This window comes from Astyanax mexicanus, chromosome 18, assembly GCF_023375975.1.
Source record: "Astyanax mexicanus isolate ESR-SI-001 chromosome 18, AstMex3_surface, whole genome shotgun sequence".
In the NCBI taxonomy this organism is placed as follows: domain Eukaryota; kingdom Metazoa; phylum Chordata; class Actinopteri; order Characiformes; family Acestrorhamphidae; genus Astyanax; species Astyanax mexicanus.
This window is the reverse complement of record NC_064425.1, coordinates 41,053,988-41,075,199: the sequence shown is the minus strand read 5'-3', so window position 1 is coordinate 41,075,199 and position 21,212 is coordinate 41,053,988. Positions and strand designations below refer to the sequence as shown.

General features: G+C 40.5%; 1 protein-coding gene across 2 annotated transcripts in view; it reads right to left on the bottom strand.

Annotated features, from left to right (window-relative positions):
- Window positions 1-21,212, bottom strand: part of fam110b (family with sequence similarity 110 member B) — a 68,019-nt gene that overhangs the window by 20,610 nt on the left and 26,197 nt on the right. For both annotated transcript variants that reach the window (XM_007245090.4, XM_049467099.1), the window contains exon 2: window positions 676-772. The gene's annotated coding sequence lies outside the window, so the exon portion shown is untranslated. The remainder of the gene's footprint in view (window positions 1-675; window positions 773-21,212) is intronic.

Sequence of the window (21,212 nt, the reverse complement as noted above, 5' to 3'; positions counted from 1 at the left end):
AGATACTCCTTATTGTTTGATACTAATTTATTACTTTGAGAGACTATCTCATTATTTTGAGATAATAAGTCACTATTTAGAGATACAATCACATTATTTTAAGATACTAATTCATTAATGTTGAATACTATCTTCTTATTTTGAGATACTATCTCATTATTTTGAGGTAGTAGGTATATATTTTGAGATACTTTTTTTATTTTTTGAGATAGTAAGTCATTATTTTCAGATATTAAGTCCTTATTTAGAGATACTACCTTCATATTTTGAGATAGTAGGTCATTATTTAGACATAGTAAGTCATTAAATATATGTATTTAGATATTAGTAGACTGTACAGAGAAAGAAGCAGGTTATTTGTTTACTTGATCAAAATATTGTAAAATATCAAAATTGTTTTAATATTTGTATATATTTGAAGCATATCAGACAGGGCTGATATGTTTTATTAATACAGATCATTTAACAATTATAATGTCAGCAAACCACAGTGAGAGCTGTTCTTTACAAATAGAAAAAACATGGAACACATGTGAACCTTTCCAGCAGTGACCGGCCGACCAAAATTACTCCAAAAGAGAATGGACAACTCATCCAGGAGGTCCCAAAATAACCCAGAACAACACCTAAAAAACTGCAGGTCTAAAGTATAAAGTAAATGTCAGTGTTTCTCACCTCTGTGTGTTTTAGTGTTTAGCAGGTTCTTCACTGTTGTCCGAGCTGACCGTCTCCTCCAGCTGCTGCAGGCTGTCTGTGTTTGCTGGGCTGATTTCTGAAAGACATAAAAATTCAAATAAAATCAGCATTTAGATAAAAAACAGAAGGAGGATACAAAACACTGCTGATGCATCCTAAAATACTAAAACAAAATGCAAAATATACACAAACCAGCTAAAAACGTTAGCTTTCCTTTAAAACTTTACTTCAGCTACTCAATTAGCACCAGTTTCATCAGTTCAAAACATAAATCTGCATCAAATCATAGTTTTCAGCAAGATTACAGCTTCTAATCCCAAATGCTCAAATGTTTTGCAGTGCATTTTGCTAAACTCTTAAATAAGCCCATAGTGCTAAACACAGTGAATATACCAAATAAATAGCCATATAAATTAAGCTTGTTATTTTAATATCTACAAATGTTCACTAACTTGTTAGTGTTAGTAAAATGCACTAGAGAAAAATCTGATGCTGTTTAACTAGTCAGAACTTCTGAACTTCTTTCACCACTGATCACTGGTGAACCCAGAAATTAGGCCCAAAAATCTCATGACTGAAACTGTAGAATTTTACCCTGACTAAACGTTCTCCTCTGCCGTGTGTAAACTGAATGGCTCATGGTACGGAGGTTGTTTTCCGGAGCCTCCGGTGCAGTTCCCCGTCTAATTAATCAGCGGGACAGCAGAGCAGATGAGCAGATGCTGGATCTGTGGAGCACCAGAGGCTGGGAGTGATGCTCTCCACCCGCTCCACTGATCAAACATCCCACCATCATCCCACCACACTCATCTTCAATAGTAGGGCAATGTGCATGCAATATGATACGCATCACAATACAAGGGTTGCAATTTAATGTTAGGAATGTAAAAAAAAAAAAAAATCAATATTGCATCACATCAAGATATTTTGTTTTGCAATACTGTATCGATTTTTATAAGCACAGTATTGGTTTTTAACTATTAATTTAGATGTAAAGATTGGTGTCAGAAGTGTCTAATTTAGTGCTTTATGTGTTTAAACTCCACCCACTAGATAAGCAGTAATGTACTTTGTCACCACTGTTCTAACTGCTTAAAAAATGTATATGTATACGTTTATGTATATATATATATATATATATATATATATATATATATATATATATATATATATATAGGTATAAACAACAGCCCACAAAACTTCATACTGTATCAATGGAAACAGGCGAGCTAGTTATTTTTCTGCCGACCAGGTAATCACTCAGCTTCAGTAAGGTTTGCTAACCAAAGCTGCCACCAAAGCTACCACCACCCCCATTACCATAGTAGAAATGTACATTTTGGACACTGAGATGTACATATATCCTGGTCTACTATCTGGCAACCCATGTAAGCTCCACATCTGAGGAAAAGCTAAAAACTGTAGCTATTTTACACACATACTTCATTACCAATTAATCCTTTGAGTGAAATAAACTTATGTCTTTACAACTTAACCCATAAGAGCTCAGACTCATTTCTGAATACTGATAGCAAATATAAAAATAAATCAGAAAAATTCATACATATACCACAATGGGGCTCTTATGGGTTAACTCATGATTTTGGGCTTGGGCTCAGATAAGTCGAGTCAACAGTTTTTCTTTCAGTGTATAAATAAGCATGTGATGTAACAGTCCCGTCGTCTGGGGGTTAACTGTGGACGCTGAGTGTAGCACTGATTGGGCCAGAAGGCTCATTCAGCAGAATGAATGTATGATAGCTGGTGGCTAACAGCTGCTGCTAGCGTAGCGTTTGGCTGACTCACGGGCTCGGCGCAGCCGGCCGCGGACGCTCGTCTCGGGAGGTTTCCCAGCGCATTTGTAACATCAGAGCCCAGCACGACCTTTCACCCGCATGACTCAACCAGCGCTGAGACTGAACCCCACCACCGCCAGCTAACGCAAACCAGCTGTCTGAACCCTCCCCCTCCCCCATACATCACTCAGTACGTACTGGAGCTCAGAGCCGGCAGATACAGCGAGCCCTGCAGTGCAAAAGCACTAAAAATAATGAATTTAGTTTCATTTAGTTAAGCTGCACTCATTTCTGACACAATGTGCAAATACCCACACAAAGTCGTGTCCCATGACTTTTGGCATGACCCATGGAAGCTAAAGAGCACTGCACTGACCTGTGGGATATGTGTGTGTAGAGTCGATTGTTGAGTCTGTTCACACCATCAAAATCTAGCCAGATGCTGCCGATCACCATCATTACCATCAAAGATGTCAAGTAATAAAACACAAATACTCTGTTACCTTAAAGTGAATCTGATTGTGATTGGATGTAGAGAAGTATAAACATATACCATTCCAACTCCCTATTGGTTTATACTGTGATCCATCACACCTGCACACCCCCCCCCCCCCCCACACACACACACTCCAGCAAGAACACAGCAGACGTATGTAGTCTAGTATGAAGATGAGCCGTGCAGAGACTCAAGACAACTCCAGATAAACTCCAGTCCAACTAAACTTTAATAGCTTTAATATATTTACATTCTACTAAAATACATTCATTTACAATTAGTATATATGCAGCTAAAACAGGGAACAGCCTAGTGCATCCCAAATTTGGTTAGAGCACCAGAGGATCCTACGGCGCCGCCTAAGCTTTTGTTCTTAAATACATTTTAAATGTAAATGTACTAAAAAGGAGACATGTTTAGAAAAATTGAGAAAATAGAACTCGTCACTAACGTTAGTTTAACATTAAGGTGGAATTGAAGATGGAAGGGAAAACTGGTACCCTTTAAAATAAGACTAATTTTAAAAAGGGTTTATAAATGGTTTACAATTAGTTTATTAATGGTTACTAATTAGGTTGTAAATGCCTTAAAATCATTAATAATCAGTTATAGCACATACGTAGAAAGGGCAACAAGATGGCTGTGTAATATAGTTCACTATTTGGCAAACAACAGGTCACTGTTGCCCTTTCTACGTATGTGTTATAACTGATTATTAATGATTTTTAAGGCATTTACAACCTAATTAGTAACTATTAATAAACTAATTGTAAACCGTTTATAAACTCTTTATAAAGGTAGTCTTATTTTAAAGTGGTACTGGAAAACTCTTAAGGCTAACTTGTTCGGTAAATGCGAGTGAGATAAATAAAATGAGACTCATCTTGTTTAACTACTCTAGCAGGCTCTAGAAACACTGAGTGAGAAAAAAAAATGTTAACACTAATTTACTACAAATTTGTAGTGAACATGGCTGCATGGTGGATGGTTGTGGTGCTGTGCCCTGCAAGATCAGCTGTGCACATTTTGCATCTAATTCTTTGAAAGCATTCATCAAAAGTGCTCTCATACTTCTGAAGACTTGGGTCTGCTAGTGCTAACCAGGGTCTGCCGCACAAAATCTGTTGGTCAAAGCATTTGTGAGTCGGGGTGGCTCTCATGACTCATCGTAGATTAGGGCTGCACGGTATTGGAAAAAGTTTACATCGCAAATGTTCTTTTTTTAACAATATATTATCTCGATATTAAACCATGCAGGGCCCATGACCTCACCAACCCAGCCCCCACCCGCGCACTGTCTCATATCCGGACCGATCAAGAGCTGAGTCTCAGCGCCGAGCTCTCAAAACCCGAGAAGAACAGCAAAACAACAGTGGTCAGCCCTTTAATCAGACATTTAAATAGCTTTTTAAAAGATAAATAGAGTGTTTTTCTGGGATTAAAAGCGTGAATTCAGCTGTAACTGGAAATATCTGCGCAAAGCTGTACTGCAATAAGGTGCACAGCTTTTGATACCTGTCTTTTTTTAGAAGCACGTGCCCAACCATGTGGATGGAGGCCATGCGGTTACCTCGTGTTTACTCCTGCTCCCCCACCACGTGCTTCTCAGGCAGCAGCAGCCTGTCACTCACACAGACACAGAGACAGCGCTGTGTATCTACTTCTTGTGTTAAGAATCAAAACATTGCAACATGATGTGTTTGATTTAATTGCATTAAATTACATTGCACGTCCTGCGATGACGATGCTTAAGCGATATATCAAGCAGCCCTTTCACAGACCCAATTAATTTCTTATCAAGTTAGTTGAGAACTGTTTTAATTACTGACTTTAATTGATTTAACTGAATAGTTGTTGCAGCTCTAGCGCTTAATCACTAATCTGCAAAGGGAAATCAAAAGGTACCGAACCAAATGCACAATATAGAAATGGAACAAACACATCAATCTCAGTGCTGACTTTGGTCCTTTCAGACTTTCAGGTGTGAAAACGCTATTAAATCAATCTGAAATCCCAGCTGGATGCAAGTTTTTATTTCTTTTTAACAATTGCTTTTGGAAACAGGACATTGTTGCTTTAATGCTTCTGAGAAACTCTCCCCAGACTGAAACACGCCGATGCGTCATCAGATCAGCCAGCAAAATCCAATATCTCGACCGTCACAGGCCTATTGTTCCCTCAGCAGACCAGTTCATCATCTCTCAGACACGACAATCTGCCAGCCTGTAATTTACACTCCACTGAGCCCTGAAACTCCACACCGCCACCGCCGCCGTGCTGCCATCATCAGCACTGAAACACCACTACAGAGATGAGCTTCCACTGACCTGAACACCGAGCTGCTCTCCTGCTCATCACTCTGTGGTAGATAGTGACATTTAAGGCTAATTGTATTTTATAGGAAACCATTACATTCAGATTATTTATTAAAGGACTGATATCCTAGAAGTCTCTGGAATTTATCTGCTATTATGTGTACACTAACAATGTTTCTGTGAATTCATGAATTAAAAAAAAGTCATAACTGACTACAGTTATCTATAATGACCAAAATGATGGTGAATGAGATGCTAATTGACCACCATAACTGGAATGATCTAGCTAGCTGGTGCTGGTAGACTACAATGACCAGAATGACCAAGCTAGTTAAAGCTGGTAGACCACCATGGCTGAATTGAGCAAGCTAGTTAAATCTGGTAGACCACTATAACTGGAATGACCAAGCTAGTTAGTGCTGGTAGAGCACCATGACTGGAATGATCAAGCTAGCTGGTGCTGGTAGACTACAATAACCAGAATAACCAAGCTAGTTAGTGCTGGTAGACCACCATGACTGGAATGATCAAGCTAGCTGGTGCTGGTAGACTACAATAACCAGAATAACCAAGCTAGTTAGTGCTGATAGACCACCATGATTGGAATGATCAAGCTAGCTGGGGTTGGTAGACTACAATGACCAGAATGACCAAGCTAGTTAAAGCTGGTAGACCACCATGACTGAAATGAGCAAGCTAGTTAAATCTGGTAGACCACTATAACTGTAATGACCAAGCTAGTTAAAGCTGGTAGACCACCATGACTGAAATGAGCAAGCTAGTTAAATCTGGTAGACCACTATAACTGGAATGGCCAGGCTAGTTGGTGCTGGGAAACTACCATGTCTAGAATGGATCAAGATATTTGCTGCTGATAGGCTACCATGACTGGAATGATCAAGCTAGATGGAGCTAGTAGATAAGTATGAGTAAAATGACTAAGCTAGTGGACGCTGCTAGACTACCATGATCAGAAGGACCAAGTTAGTTGGTGCTGGTAGACTACCATGACCAGAATGACTAAGCTAGTTGAAGCTGGTAGACCACCATGACTGAAATGAACAAGCTAGTCAAATCTGGTAGACCACTATGACTGAATAACCAAGCTAGTTGGTGCTGGTAGACCACCATGATCAGAAAGACCAAGCTATTTGGTGCTGGTAGACTACCATGACTGGAATGACCAAGCAAGATGAAGCTGGTCGATCAGTATGAGTAAAATGACTAAGCTAGTTGTTGCTGGTAGACCACCATGACCAGAATGATCAAGCTATTTGGTGCTGGTAGACTACCATGACTGGAATGACCAAGCAAGATGAAGCTGGTCGATCAGTATGAGTAAAATGACTAAGCTAGTTGTTGCTGGTAGACCACCATGACCAGAATGATCAAGCTATTTGGTGCTGGTAGACTACCATGACTGGAATGACCAAGCAAGATGAAGCTGGTCGATCAGTATGAGTAAAATGACCAAGCTAATTGGTGCTGGTAGACCACCATGACCAGAATGATCAAGCTATTTGGTGCTGGTAGACTACCATGACTGGAATGACCAAGCAAGATGAAGCTGGTCGATCAGTATGAGTAAAATGACCAAGCTAATTGGTGCTGGTAGACCACCATGACCAGAATGACCAAGCTAGTTGGTTCTGCTAGACCACCATGACCAGAATGTTTGAAGATGGTGCACCAGTAGATCAGAATGATTCAGCTGATTGAATTGAAGTATGGCCAGAAATATAAAAAAAAGACAAAAATCATCAAAACCAAGCAGTTTAACCACCATGCCAGGATGACCAAGCTGATCAACCACCATGACCAAGTCAGAAAGACCGGTTTGGTGACAAGTTTACCAATAAAGCAGACCATCTAAAACCATCACCTCTGCTTATCAACCAGCTACTCCACTTTACTTACCAGTGTAAGGTGTGGACTTCACCTGAACAACTAGCTTTCCTCCACCATGGCCGTCAAAAACCAGTAAAATCTGGTCTTGATCTGGGTTTTTCAGCAGGAGAGTCACAGATGTACTGGATTAAATTCAGCTGAAATATTCCTTTATAAACAGCCTGAGATCTGAGTAAACATGTGCCCGTGTGTGCCAGCCGTAGTAACACCTTCAGCTGAGTTGCAGTGTCTGAAGCGGGCAGCATGTGGTTCGTAGGCTGGTGCAGCAGACGGCAGCGGGCAGCAGACTGTTCCTGTCTAACACTTCGGCTTATTTCAGTGTTTTTATCCTGGTCTTATTCATACGCGAATAAGCGGTGGAATTGTTTAAACCAGATAAACTAAACATGATTGTTTAGGTGTGACGGGTGGTTGCTATGGTAGCTTTTATGGTACAGTAGGTACTAGCGTCTGACCGATATATTGGCCAGCCGATCAATTGAGCCGATTATTACCATTTTTTTTAGATAATCGACATAGGCTGATAACTGCACTCACAAGGCCAATTATTTATGCATCAGGCTCCCCTCCGGGTGGGCAGCCTTGTGAGCTGTGCTGCGGTGGACCCGTTAGAGCGCCCCCTAGTGTTCATTCCACTTTTCTACCCACAGACAGCAGAGAAGCTGAGGAACTAAAAAACGAAGCTTCAGACGCAGCTGCAGCGGCTTAAACCTTTCAAAATTATCTCCAGTGATAGAAAAAAATAAGGGAATGCTGTTTTCTGTCTGTACTGCACAGAAAGGAAGACTCTAATATTCTACTATAAAATCTATATAGCAAATAAACTAGTAACTAGTAAATAAGGAGTAAACACAAGGTAAACACAGTTTTGTGCAGATATTTCCAGTTACAGCTGAATTCACACTTTTAATCCCTGAAAAACTCTTATTTATTAGGCCTGATTAAATGGCCGATTACTGTTGTTTTGCTGTTTTCCTTGAGTTTTGAGAGCTCGGCATTGACTCGGCTCTTAATTGGTCTGGATACCAGACAGTGCGCGGGTGGGGGCGGGGCTGGTGACATCATGGGCCATGCAATGTTTAATATCGCGATATTTATCGTCGAAAAAATAACATTTGCAATGTCTATTTTTTCCAAATATTGTGCAGCCCTAGTTTGTTTTATTGAATTTTCTTGCAATAGTAGTTTTTCTTGTGTTCCTTTTCCAAACCAAGGAGAAAAATGCTCTAACTTACAAACTTATTCACTGACTCAGACCAAAGAAAGTAACTACAGGTGTTAAAAAAAACCCACTGAAACTAACTAGACAAAATGTACCAATCACAATGTAACAAACACATGAGCCTGTTTGGGATTTTGTCTGAACTGCTGGTGTAAAGGCGAGTGATGGAACCGCCGGCAGCAGAAGGCTGAAGCTCCGGGGCCTGATGTGAGCAGGACACACTGGGAGATGCAGAAGGTAAGCGCCGCGAGATGCTACCAACCCACAGATTCACGCTGTAGGAAAGAGCTATTTATAAAAGGAGTTCCTGGCAGGCATGAACACACACACACACACACACACACACTTCACTGTGTGCTGTACCTACCTCTCTACTGCCTCTACCCATCCATCTCACTGGAGTTATTGCGCATCAGTGACAATCAGACAATCATCAATACCCTCTGAAGCTTACCTAGCCCTTACTGTTTAACGTGCACTCTTCTTCAATACATACTGTCATCATCATCATCATCATCATCATCATTATAATCATTCACATTTATCACTTCACTAATTCAATATTTTTGTTTTTGTTAATATTATTCCATTCTGCCAACTATTCCAACTGCTGTAGGCTGAATAGGTGGAGTTAAAATGCTGTGAACTGAATGAGCAGAAGGGGTGTAGCTCTGAATTAATGGTTGGAGCTAAATGGGTAAAGCTAAACTTCTGTAAACTGAATTAGCAGACCTGTAGGCCGAATGGGAGGTGCTAAACTGCTGTCAGATGAATAATGGGTGTGGCTAAACTGCTGTAAGTGGAATGAATAGGTGTAGTTAAACTGCTGTAGGCTGAATGAGTAGAGCTAAACCGCCGTATACTAAATGGGAGGGGCTTAACAACTGTAGGCTGAAAGAATAGATGGGGTTAAACTGCTGAAGGCTAAATGGGAGGGGCTAAACTGCTGTAGGCTGAAAGGGTTAGTTGCTATATATGAACTGTATAGATTTGTATAATTTTAAAAACATATTCTTACACGCACACACACATATATATATATATACATATACATATAAAACTTTCCATGACAAAGGCCTTTTAGTAAATGGTTTGATTGATTAATTATCATGGCTGCTGGCCACAGTAATTAATCAATCAGACCTACAGCTCCTCTTTACACAGGAACTTTCCCAGCATCTCCCACAGTAACGTTGGATCAGAACCGACAGAACGAGCCAAAACGAGCCCTGAGCAGCTTTTCAGCTCCAACTGATCTCGTTCTGATTCTGCTCACCCTGCAGCGCGTTCCACCTCAATTCTCACTGCTGAATAACCCAACTCCATCACTCAACCCCAACAGCAGAACCGAGCAGCAACCATCTCATGCCTCCACTCACTGGCCACTTTATTAGAAACACCTATATTACCTTGTGCTTCCACTCACCAGCCACTTTATTAGAAACACCTGCTAAACTAACCTGTGCTTCTATTCACTGTCTACTTTATTAGAAACACCTACACCCACCACCATGTGTTTCCAATTACTGCCCATTTATTAGAAACCCCTCTCATATCTAACAGAATTGGTGGAATGATGCTCTCAGTTCTACAGTCTGAAGGGAAAATCCTCCAGCCGTCCAGACCTGTAGGCATCCGTTCTGCTCATAAAAAAACAGAACAGAACTTGTGTTTATGGAAAAAATTGTTGCACAGAGTGCCAGGATACACGGATTAGTGTCCAAGAACATTCTATTCACGCCATTTTCATCATATTCAGGTTTAATTAACACTATTTGGTATGAAATATCATCCTCTTCTCCAAGTAAGGAATTAAAATAACATCCACCATCCATCAGCACACACACACACACACACACACACCACACACACAGTATTAAAGCGAAAGTTACACAAAAATGAAAATGCACACAAAAAATATTGTATACGTAACTTTATCCTCTTGTACAGTAGGGCTGCACAATATTGGAACAATTTTACATTGCAAATGTTCTTTTTTCGACAATAGATATAGTCAGCACTGAGCACTCAAAACCAGAGGAAAACAGCAAAAGAACAGTAATCGGCCCTTTAATCAGGCATTTAAATGGCTTTTTAAAGAGTAAACAAGAGCGTTTTCTGAGATTAAAAGCCTGAATTCAGCTGTAACTGGAAATATCTGCACTGCAAAACTGTGCTGTGTCAGAATTGCACAAAAAACTCCTTAAAACACAATCAGCTAAACTGCACTGTATCCAGCTGTGTGGCGCTGCTAATGCTCAAAAGCAAATCACAATGCACAGGATTCAATTTCGTCTAGGAGCCTCACGGTATTTGTGCCAAAATGAACATGTAATCACTGTCCAATCAAAACCTACTACTGAACTTGGGGCGGGGTGTCTTTATGCTTCTTCCTTGCTGAACTTTTTTTTCCACATCATTCAGAACAGATTTTACTCATTCAGTCAACTTAGAATTGTAGTTAAAAAGATTAGTTTGAACGCTTTACTTCCTAAAAAATGTCAGATATAAAAAGGGCTCTGGCTCATAATCTCATAATAACACTTTTTTATTGGGCGGGTCGGGTTGGATTCAGAAAGAACGTGCACAAGCTTGAGTAGGGTTGGGCTGGATTTGTTGGGCCTGATCTGAGCTGTAACACTCACTAATGTACCATATGATATGATATTGGGGGGTGGGACTATCTTTACCACATCCCAGGAAGCCATGTTGTTATTGTATACGGATTACAAAATGATCAAAACCAACTGCAACTCGTTTAAATATAGATAATTACCTCCATGTTTTCTCCACAGAGACCAGTGAAGAAGAGTATGAAGAAGAGTATGTGGTGATTTAGGCCTGCAGTTAGCATCATGCTAACTAGAGTACATTAGCTTTCATTACTTATTAGCTATACTTGCTCCTGTCAAACTTACACTACCTTTTGTTTCGAGTGGCGAATGAAGGCACTGCGTGTGTGTGCGTGCGTGTGTATGTGTGTGTGTGTGCGTGTGTGTGTGTGTTGGGAGACCAATAAATTCATCACAACCACACACACACACACATAGAGAGAGAGAGAAGATGGAAGGGGTGAGCGAGTGCACAGCAGTAGACATCAGGCCTGTGTGGAGGAGATGGAGACACTTGGCAAAAAGAGGCACAGTTGTGTGTGTGTGTGTGTGTGTGTGTGTGTGTGTTATGCTGAGTAAGGATTGCTGCAGTGTAGGCTGCTCACACACACACACACACACTGTGAGAGTTATACTTGGAGCCAAAACATTAGAAGTTCATTTTTCTCTCCTAATTTTTCTTTTTTCTCCTGAGTTTTTTACATGAACAGTTTGGCACAAAATCATTGTAATTATTAAAAAGTAGCATTAACCTGTAATGACGTAATAACCTGTAACCTGTAATAATTAAGTCTGTAATGACGAGTGTTTTATTGAATAATATATTGTCCCAAAAATAATTGCGATTAACGATATTATTCTCATTTTAAGATGATTTAAATGCCATTGCATAAAGAAATGATACTCTTTAAATGACAACAACATTTCTAATTAGTCATAGTTTAGGAAATATCTACATTTGTCCACACTGTTTGTAAAGTCGCAGTTATTAAAGCATTTATCATTGCGCTCAATATAATACTATGGAATACTCTTGACTGTTTTATATGTGAACAAATATAATAACACTGTGTATTTTCCCAAAAATTGACAGTGCGTCTTATAATCTGGTGAGCCTTAAGTACGAATTTTACCAGTCAGGTATTTAAGTCACTTTAAAGCCACACTGAAGTACAGTGTTATAAGGGTGAGTTTTCAGTGAAGTTTCTCCAGCACTAAGGCTGGGTGCAGCAGCATTAGCATTAGCCGCTAACCGTAGTGCTAGCTTTTTCGCAGTTCATAGGTGAGTATATATATATATATGACTGTAGTCTTGTTTACCATGTAAAAACAAGCTACGTGGGAAGAACTGCTAGCTTATAGCACCCTGGATTACAGGAACACTCAGGGTTCCTCAGTCTAGCGCTATCAGGCAGCATTTACGCCCTGCTAGCACTGTGGTTAGCGGCTAATGCTAATGCTGCTGCACCCAGCCTTAGTGCAGGAGAAACTTCACTGAAAACTCACCCTTATACAAAAGCTTTCCCCAGCTTCCCCATTAGAAGGGAAACATATGAAAATTGAGCAGAAAAAACATTGATAGTGTGCCTTATAATCCTGTGTGCCTTATAGTCCAAAAAAGTTGATAAAACACAACAGACAATATCACAAATGTTAAATGTTTTTGGGTAATGTTCATTTATTGTACAATAAGTCAATAATGCAATTATTGTGACAGGCTAATGTATCAATATCACAATAGGTTGTATCCTTTCTATTTTATCGAATCAATATGTGGCATCAAAAATTTATATTTTTCATTAAATTACATGTAATCCATGTAATTAAATCTCCATTTTATTAAATCTCCCTCCAATGTGACTTTCTATGTTGTTGCTGGTCGGTTGCTATATGTGTTTAATAGACAGTTGCTGTGATCTTCTAAGTGGTTGCCATGCTGTTACCAAGACATTGCTATGCTTCTAGGTAGTGATCAGTTCAGCAGGTCTGAGATCTGTTTAGAATTACAGCCTGAATTCAGAACTAACGTTAAAAATGACTGATGCAAAAAAAAAAAAAAAAAACATTCTGAATAAAATTAACCTCAATCTGTCAATCACACGCACACACACACACACAAGCACACACATAAGCGCACACACAGACACCTACCTAACTGCAATGCTACAGGCAAAAAGCAACAGGAGAGATTGTCGACAGAAACATCAACAGACACAAATCAATACACCTTGTGTTTGTGTTTGTGTGTGTGTGTGTGTGTGTAGAGCAGCATTACTGACTACATTATAACAATGCTCAATATAAGGCCTGTCACCATAACCAAATAAATAGTTGTTAGGACGATATATTGTCCCAATAATAATTGTGATAAACAATATTATTGTTATTTTAAGAGAATTTTATGCCTCTGATAAAAATATTACAATAGAAAAATAATACAGTTCACAAATATTTATGAATTAATAATTACGAATATTCAGATATAATAATAATGAGACAGTTTGAAGCCATTTCTCCAGTTTTGTGTTATAAAGTACAGTTAGGGTCTGATGGCCGGTTTCACTGCAGAGTCTGATCTGCTGTTTCATTACCACCATTTAAACTGACAGCTTTAAAAATAACCAACTGCAGCCTGTTCTCTCAGCAGAACACACACACACACACACATTCTAATAAAGTGGCCAGTGAGGAAAAGCACTAGGTACTGTAGTAGGTGTTTCTAATAAAGTGGCCAGTGAGTAGAAGCACAAGGTACAGTAGTAGGTGTTTCTAATAAAGTGGCCAGTGAGTAGAAAAACAAGGTACTGTAGTAGGTGTTTCTAATAAAGTGGCCAGTGAGTGGAAGCACAAGGTACTGTAGTAGGTGTTTCTAATAAAGTGGCCAGTGAGTGGAAGCACAAGGTACTGTAGTAGGTGTTTCTAATAAAGTGGCCAGTGAGTGAAAGCACAAGGTACTGTAGTAGGTGTTTCTAATAAAGTGGCCAGTGAGTAGAAGCACAAGGTACAGTAGTAGGTGTTTCTAATAAAGTGGCCAGTGAGTAGAAAAACAAGGTACTGTAGTAGGTGTTTCTAATAAAGTGGCCAGTGAGTGGAAGCACAAGGTACTGTAGTAGGTGTTTCTAATAAAGTGGCCAGTGAGTGGAAGCACAAGGTACTGTAGTAGGTGTTTCTAATAAAGTGGCCAGTGAGTGAAAGCACAAGGTACTGTAGTAGGTGTTTCTAATAAAGTGGCCAGTGAGTAGAAAAACAAGGTACTGTAGTAGGTGTTTCTAATAAAGTGGCCAGTGAATAAAAGCACAAGGTACTGTAGTAGGTGTTTCTAATAAAGTGTCCAGTGAGTGGAAGCACAAGGTACTGTAGTAGGTGTTTCTAATAAAGTGGCCAGTGAGTGAAAGCACAAGGTACTGTAGTAGGTGTTTCTAATAAAGTGGCCAGTGAGTAGAAAAACAAGGTACTGTAGTAGGTGTTTCTAATAAAGTGTCCAGTGAGTGGAAGCACAAGGTACTGTAGTAGGTGTTTCTAATAAAGTGGCCAGTGAGTAGAAAAACAAGGTACTGTAGTAGGTGTTTCTAATAAAGTGTCCAGTGAGTGGAAGCACAAGGTACTGTAGTAGGTGTTTCTAATAAAGTGGCCAGTGAGTGAAAGCACAAGGTACTGTAGTAGGTGTTTCTTATAAAGTGGCCAGTGAATAAAAGCACAAGGTGCTGTAGTAGGTGTTTCTAATAAAGTGGCCAGTAAGTAGATGCACAAGGTACTGTAGTAGGTGTTTCTAATAAAGTGGCCAGTAAGTAGATGCACAAGGTACTGTAGTAGGTGTTATTTAAATGAGTAGGCGGAGTCTCTCCACAGTCTTTCTCCCTCCTCTGGTCTACTGTGCAGACTCGGGTTTCAGGAACGCCAACATGGATGGGAACGGCGACACGGCGTCCATTTTTTTTAACAGTCTCTGTCACAGCCTCTCACAATTTCATCAGTGATTCACTAACACACACACACACACACACACACACACAATATTGTTGGCATCAAGCCAGCTCTCAGACTAGTCCAGGTCTGGGGCTAAAAAAGCAGAAATAACGTCTGTCTGCTTCTGGAAGCTTCAGAAACTCTCTCTCTCTCTCTCTCTCTCTCTCTCTCTCTCTCTTTCCCGTCACTCGACCCGACCGACTCTGTGCTGAAGAGAGCCCGCGGCCCAGCCGAGCACACCAGCACTGATCCAGAGCCTCATATTCTCCTCATCTACACACACTCACACACACACACACACACAATGTTAGGACACCTGCTCATTTATAGTTTATTCTGAAATCAAGGCTATTAAAAAAAGAGTTTATCCTGCTTTTGTTGGAGTAACTGTCTTTACTATCCAGAGAAGACTTTCTACTAGATTTTACAGTGCATTGCTGTGAGGATTTGATTAATTTGATTAATTTTGTGAAACCTAAAGACCTTCTTTGCATTCATCGTGTTTGTGATTTCATAACTAGGGCTGTGTCTCTAAATTCGATATCAAAAAGTCACTGACCGAAATGTCTCGGTACTACCGAGTACCATAAGGCAAAAAAAAAAAATAATTGGTGCCTGTTTTCGATCATTTGCATGAAATGTGCATAAACTCACCAAATGCAGAGCGAGATAAAAACTGCCGCCACCGCTGCCACTATGAGCGGGAGGTCGCAGGTTCGTACCCCTACTCATTCAGCTTTGCCACCAAGCTGTCGGCGCTCAGAAGGAGCACAATTGGCCCTGCTCCCTCCGGGTGGGTAGATGGCGCTCTCTCCCCACATCACTCCTATGGTGATGTTTGCAGCACAGGGCGTCTGTGAGCTGATGTATCAGAACCGAGTCGCTGCGCTTTCCTCCGAGTGTTAGCGCTGTAATGCTGCTCAGTAAAGCTGCATCAGCAGCAGCTCCAAAAGAAGAAGCGGTGGCTGACTTCACATGTATCGGAGGAAACGTGTTAGTCTTCATCCTCCTGGTGTGTTGGGGCATCACTAGTGATAGGGGGATTCCTAATAAGTGTGTTGGGTAATTGTCTGTGTAAATTGAGGAGAAAATGGGAAAAATTTGAAATAAAATTTATTTTAAAAAAAACTGCCGCCACCAAGGCAACCCTAACTCACACAAGTAGAAAGAGCGCATAAAGAAAGAGAGATCATTTAAATCAGGGGTCCTCAAACTACGGCCCGCGGGCCACATACGGCCCCCTGCGCTCATTTGACCGGCCCCTTTAGCTACAACAGCAGTACCTGCTCCCTGGCCCCTCGCGCAAGCAGCATTAGCTATACGGGGAAAAAAAGTAAAAAAAAATGACAATTGGCCATCGAGAGTCTCCGTAGACAGATGAAAAAAAAACAGAAGGCTATTTCCCACGGTAATCAGACAACATACTACCACTCGCTCTGTGCTGTTCGCATGAGCTCTGAGACTCACATCTGACGGAATGTCGAGGAAAAGAAAAATCGACTCTGAGTGCAGAGTATTTAATCAACAGTGGACCTCTGACTACCTTTTTGTGCAATGTAAAGAAAAGGCTGTTTGTCTCATATGCCAGGAGTCAGTCGCCGTGTTTAAGGAATACAACCTGCGCCGCCATTATGAATCGCGCCATAAAGACAAGTTCGGCTGTCTGACGGGGCAAGTGAGGACAGACAAAATAGCAAAACTGAAACATGTGTTGGAGACTCAGCAAAATTCTTTTATAAAGCAAAAACACCTAAATATATCATCAGTTCGAGCTAGCTTTCAAGTGGCCAAGCTAATAGCTAGCAGTGGAAAGCTGTTCACCGACGGAGAGTTTGTAAAACAGTGCCTGACGGCGGTTGTCAAGGAGGCGGACCTGTTCAGCGTGGTGAGTCTATCCGCACCCACAGTTACACGGAGAGTAGAAGAAATGGGCGACAATTTGCACCTTCAGCTGCAAACTCAGACAAAAAGACTTTGCTCCTTTTCACTGGCTCTTGACGAAAGCAACGATGTGCGTGACACGGCGCAACTGTTGATTTTCATCCGCGGAACTAATGATAAGTTCGAAGTCACAGAGGAGCTTGCTGGACTACAAAGCATCAAGGGAACGACAACAGGAGAGGACATCTACAGGAAAGTTCACCAAACGGTGGCGGATTTAGATCTGGACTGGGCTAAATAAGTGAGTGTGACCACGGATGGTGCGCAGAGCATGGTGGGTTCTATGAAAGGAGTGATAGCGCGTATCAACAGAAAAATGAGTGAACGCGGCCATCCTCGTCCGATCGCCATACACTGCTTGATCCATCAACAAGCACTCTGTTGCAAAGCAGTTAAGTGGGATTCTGTCATGAAAATTGTGGTGTCCTGTGTTAATTTCATCAGAGCTCATGCTCTTAACCACAGGCAGTTTCAGGATTTTTTGTCTGAGCTAAATGCTGATTACGAAGATGTGCTGTACCACTGTGCTGAGGTCCACTGGTTGAGTCGAGGGCGAGTTTTGAAACGTTTCAACGACCTGCTCCCCGAGATCAACACGTTTATGCTGTCCAAAAACAAAGCTGTGCCAGAACTCACCGATGAAGAATGGAAATGGCACCTTGCTTTCTTAACAGATGTAACCGACCTACTCAACAGTCTTAATGTGCAGCTCCAAGGCAAGGGAAGACTCATCAGTGACATGCATTCGTATGTAAAGGCATTTGAAGTAAAACTGGGTCTCCTCCTTAAACATGTGAAGGAGAAAAATTTCTGCCATTTTCCCACTACACAGAAACGAGCAGCTGAGGTGCCTTCACTTGGATTCCCGACTGAAAAATGTGCGGAGGCCTTGGAAATTTTGCAACGCGAATTTCAGGTGAGATTTCAAGAGCTTCATGCCCACGCCAAAGACATTCGTCTTTTCCAGAGTCCCTTTGCTGCAGACATTGACTGCATCGATCCAATTTACCAGCTGGAACTGGCTGAACTACAAAATTTTGACAACCTTAAAGACGCATTCAAGTCCAGCACTTTGGTTGATTTCTATGCCTCTCTTCCCGGTGAGACGTACCCAAATCTAAAAAAACACGCACTCAAAATGACAACAATTTTTGGGAGCACCTACATCTGTGAGCAGACTTTTTCCAGGATGAAACAGCTCAAGTGTCGAACGAGATCCAGACTCTCTGATGAACATTTGCATCACTTGTTACGACTGACAGTAACAAACATGGAACCTGACATTGACAGTCTTTCAGCCAGAAGCAGGCTCACAGTTCACATTAACTTATGGAAAAGCACTGTATGAGGTAGGATAATGGAAATTATTACTTAATAAATCATTAAAATGTCTGCATTGTGAATTACACATATCGCATATATTATGCAACCAGTATCACATGATAAATAGTTTTTAATGTTTATTTTGAGTCCGGCCCCCCAGAAGACTGAAAAACAGTGAGCTGGCCCTTTAGTTTAAAAGTTTGAGGACCCCTGATTTAAATTGTCCACACACCGCCACTTTGCTGAAATCTCTCAGGTGCTCGCATTGTCCCTCTCTCGCTTGCTCTTACTCGTGCTCTTAGTCGTCTTTTCTCTCTCTTTATTATAATACAGTAAAAAAAAAGGTCTGCCAGACCTAAACCACACTACACTATTATTACTGTTTACACTAATATAAATATCATTTTATTTTGTTAGTCTAATGCAGATATTTCTTTAAAATAACTCTTAAAAACTGAAATGCATCCAGCATTATGCTTAGAGAAAATACTTATGGGTTAAGTAATGATGTTGTTTTGTTCTTAATAAAGCAGCACAAACAAAATGCTCATTGCTTATTCCAACAATATTTAAAAAGATGGAGTCTCTCCTGGTAACACTATGAAAATGAGATTGCTGACGCATGCTATTAAATAAATATGTTGTGTAAGAATAATTTTTGCTTTTTGTATTTTTTGGTTGAAATTTAGTAAAAAAAATATTTTAAAAAAGTATCCTTTGGGTATCAGTATCAAATTCAAGGTACCGTCCCAGTATGAGTATCAAACATTTTAAAACAAGCACATTTACATTACGGCCATGGTCTGTTCACTGGCCACTTTATTGGAAACACATAACTTGTTTTTCTTTACTCTGGGTTCTATTTATATGTAAATCATGTTATGAAGATCATGAAGATGCTTCTAGTGTAGTGTTTTTCTGTGTGCGTGTGTGTGTGTGTGTGTGTGTAGGGGGTCCTCCCACTGCTCTGCATAGGAAGACCACAGTGAGTCAGACCCTTTAATCCCTAAGAGCACACACTTCAGCTACAGCCACTGAATCACAGCAGTGCTCTGTTTTCTGTTTTCCATTGCGCTGAGGTAACTGGCAAAGACAAACGTTACAGCAGATCCTTTAAGAAGTTCTAAAGTTGTGTGGTGGGAGGAGCCTAGATGAGCACCATTTGTTAGGACGATAATCTTGTTCCAGACAGAATTGCAATAAACAGTATTATTGTGGGGTTCCATCAGCAGCCGGAGTCTGAGAGAGTACAATATATCTTGCTCTCTCTGGGTGGGTAGGTGGCGCACTCTAAGACCATAAAACTCAACTAAAGACCCACACAAGACCCTAAAACTCAACTGAAGACCCACAAAATACCCTAAAGCCCAACTAAAGACCCACACAAAACCCTAAAACTCAACTAAAGACCTACACAAGACCCTAAAACACAACTAAAGACCTACACAAGACCCTAAAACTCAACTAAAGATCTACACAAGACCCTACAACTCAACAAAAGACATACACAAGACCCTAAGACTCAACTCAAGATCCACAAAATACCCTAAAACTTAACTAAAGACCTACACAAGACCATAAAAACTCAATTAAAGACCCACACAAGACCCTAAGACTTAACTGAAGACCCACACAAGACCCTAAAAACTCAACTGAAGACCCACACTAGAATTTAAAACTCACCTGAAGACATACATAAGACCCTACATAAGAACTCAACTGAAGATGTACACAAAACCCTACAACTCAACGAAAGACATACACAAGACCCTAAGACTCAACTAAAGACCCACACAAGATCCTAAAACTCAACTGAAGACCCACAAAATACTCTACAACCCAACTAAAGATCTACACAAGACCTCTAAACTTAACTAAAGACCTACACAAGACCCTAAAAACTCAACTGAAGACCCACAAAATACCCTAAACCCAACTGAAGAACTACACAAGACCCTAAAACTCAACTGAAGACCTACACAAGACCCCAAAAATAAAAGTCAGGATGTTGGATGATGATCACTACCCCACCCCATCCCAAACCTCCCAACTCATCCCAGTATCTATCTAAAAGTACTGAATGGAGCTCCATAATTTCAGAGAACATAGTTCTACTGCTCCACAGCTTCCACTCTGTGGCCACTTTAATGGAAACAACTGCACCTGGATCTGTGTCAGCCTGAGTATCATTAGAATGTCATTAGAAAGGCTGTGCACAAATTGTAGACATAATGGTTTGGTTTCCCAGACGGGGGTTAAACCTAAAGTCGTAGACTAGGGCTGTCCCTAACGATTATTTTTTAAACGATTATTCTAACGATTATTTTTTTCGATTAGTCGACTAATCTATTCATTGAGAAACATATTTAAATAATTATTTTACGTTTTAAAGCAAACGATAAATTACTATATTTATATATAATAACAACAACAACAACAACAACAACAACAACAACACAAGCCTACTAAACCAAACCCCACACTTATAATCACTTACATGTACAGCACGTTGTTTAGATCTATAACGCTAAAAATGGATAAGCTCCCATACACCACAACCGTGTGTTGCACTGTTTTCTGTGACCGCTAGATTTTGTGACCACTGGCAAGTAGTTCTCAGCAGACCGGTGCACTGGCCGATTCGAAACGTGTTCGTTTCTAATGTTTACCCCGACTGGCCAAAACGGTTCAGTTTAGGGCTGAGGGTAATGTGTAGGTATAGAAAGCTTCCGTTTTGCCAATGAACGCTCATAACCGTGAGCACTGGTCACAAAATTCCGACGGTGACAGAATACGGTGTGACACCGCAGCGCCGACGGCGCTAGCTAAAATAACTTAAGGCAGCTAGCTTAGCTAAACACCTGAACTTATGAATAATGCTACTGTTTCTGGAAACTGCGAAATGCCATGCACAAATATAAACCAAAAATGTATAAT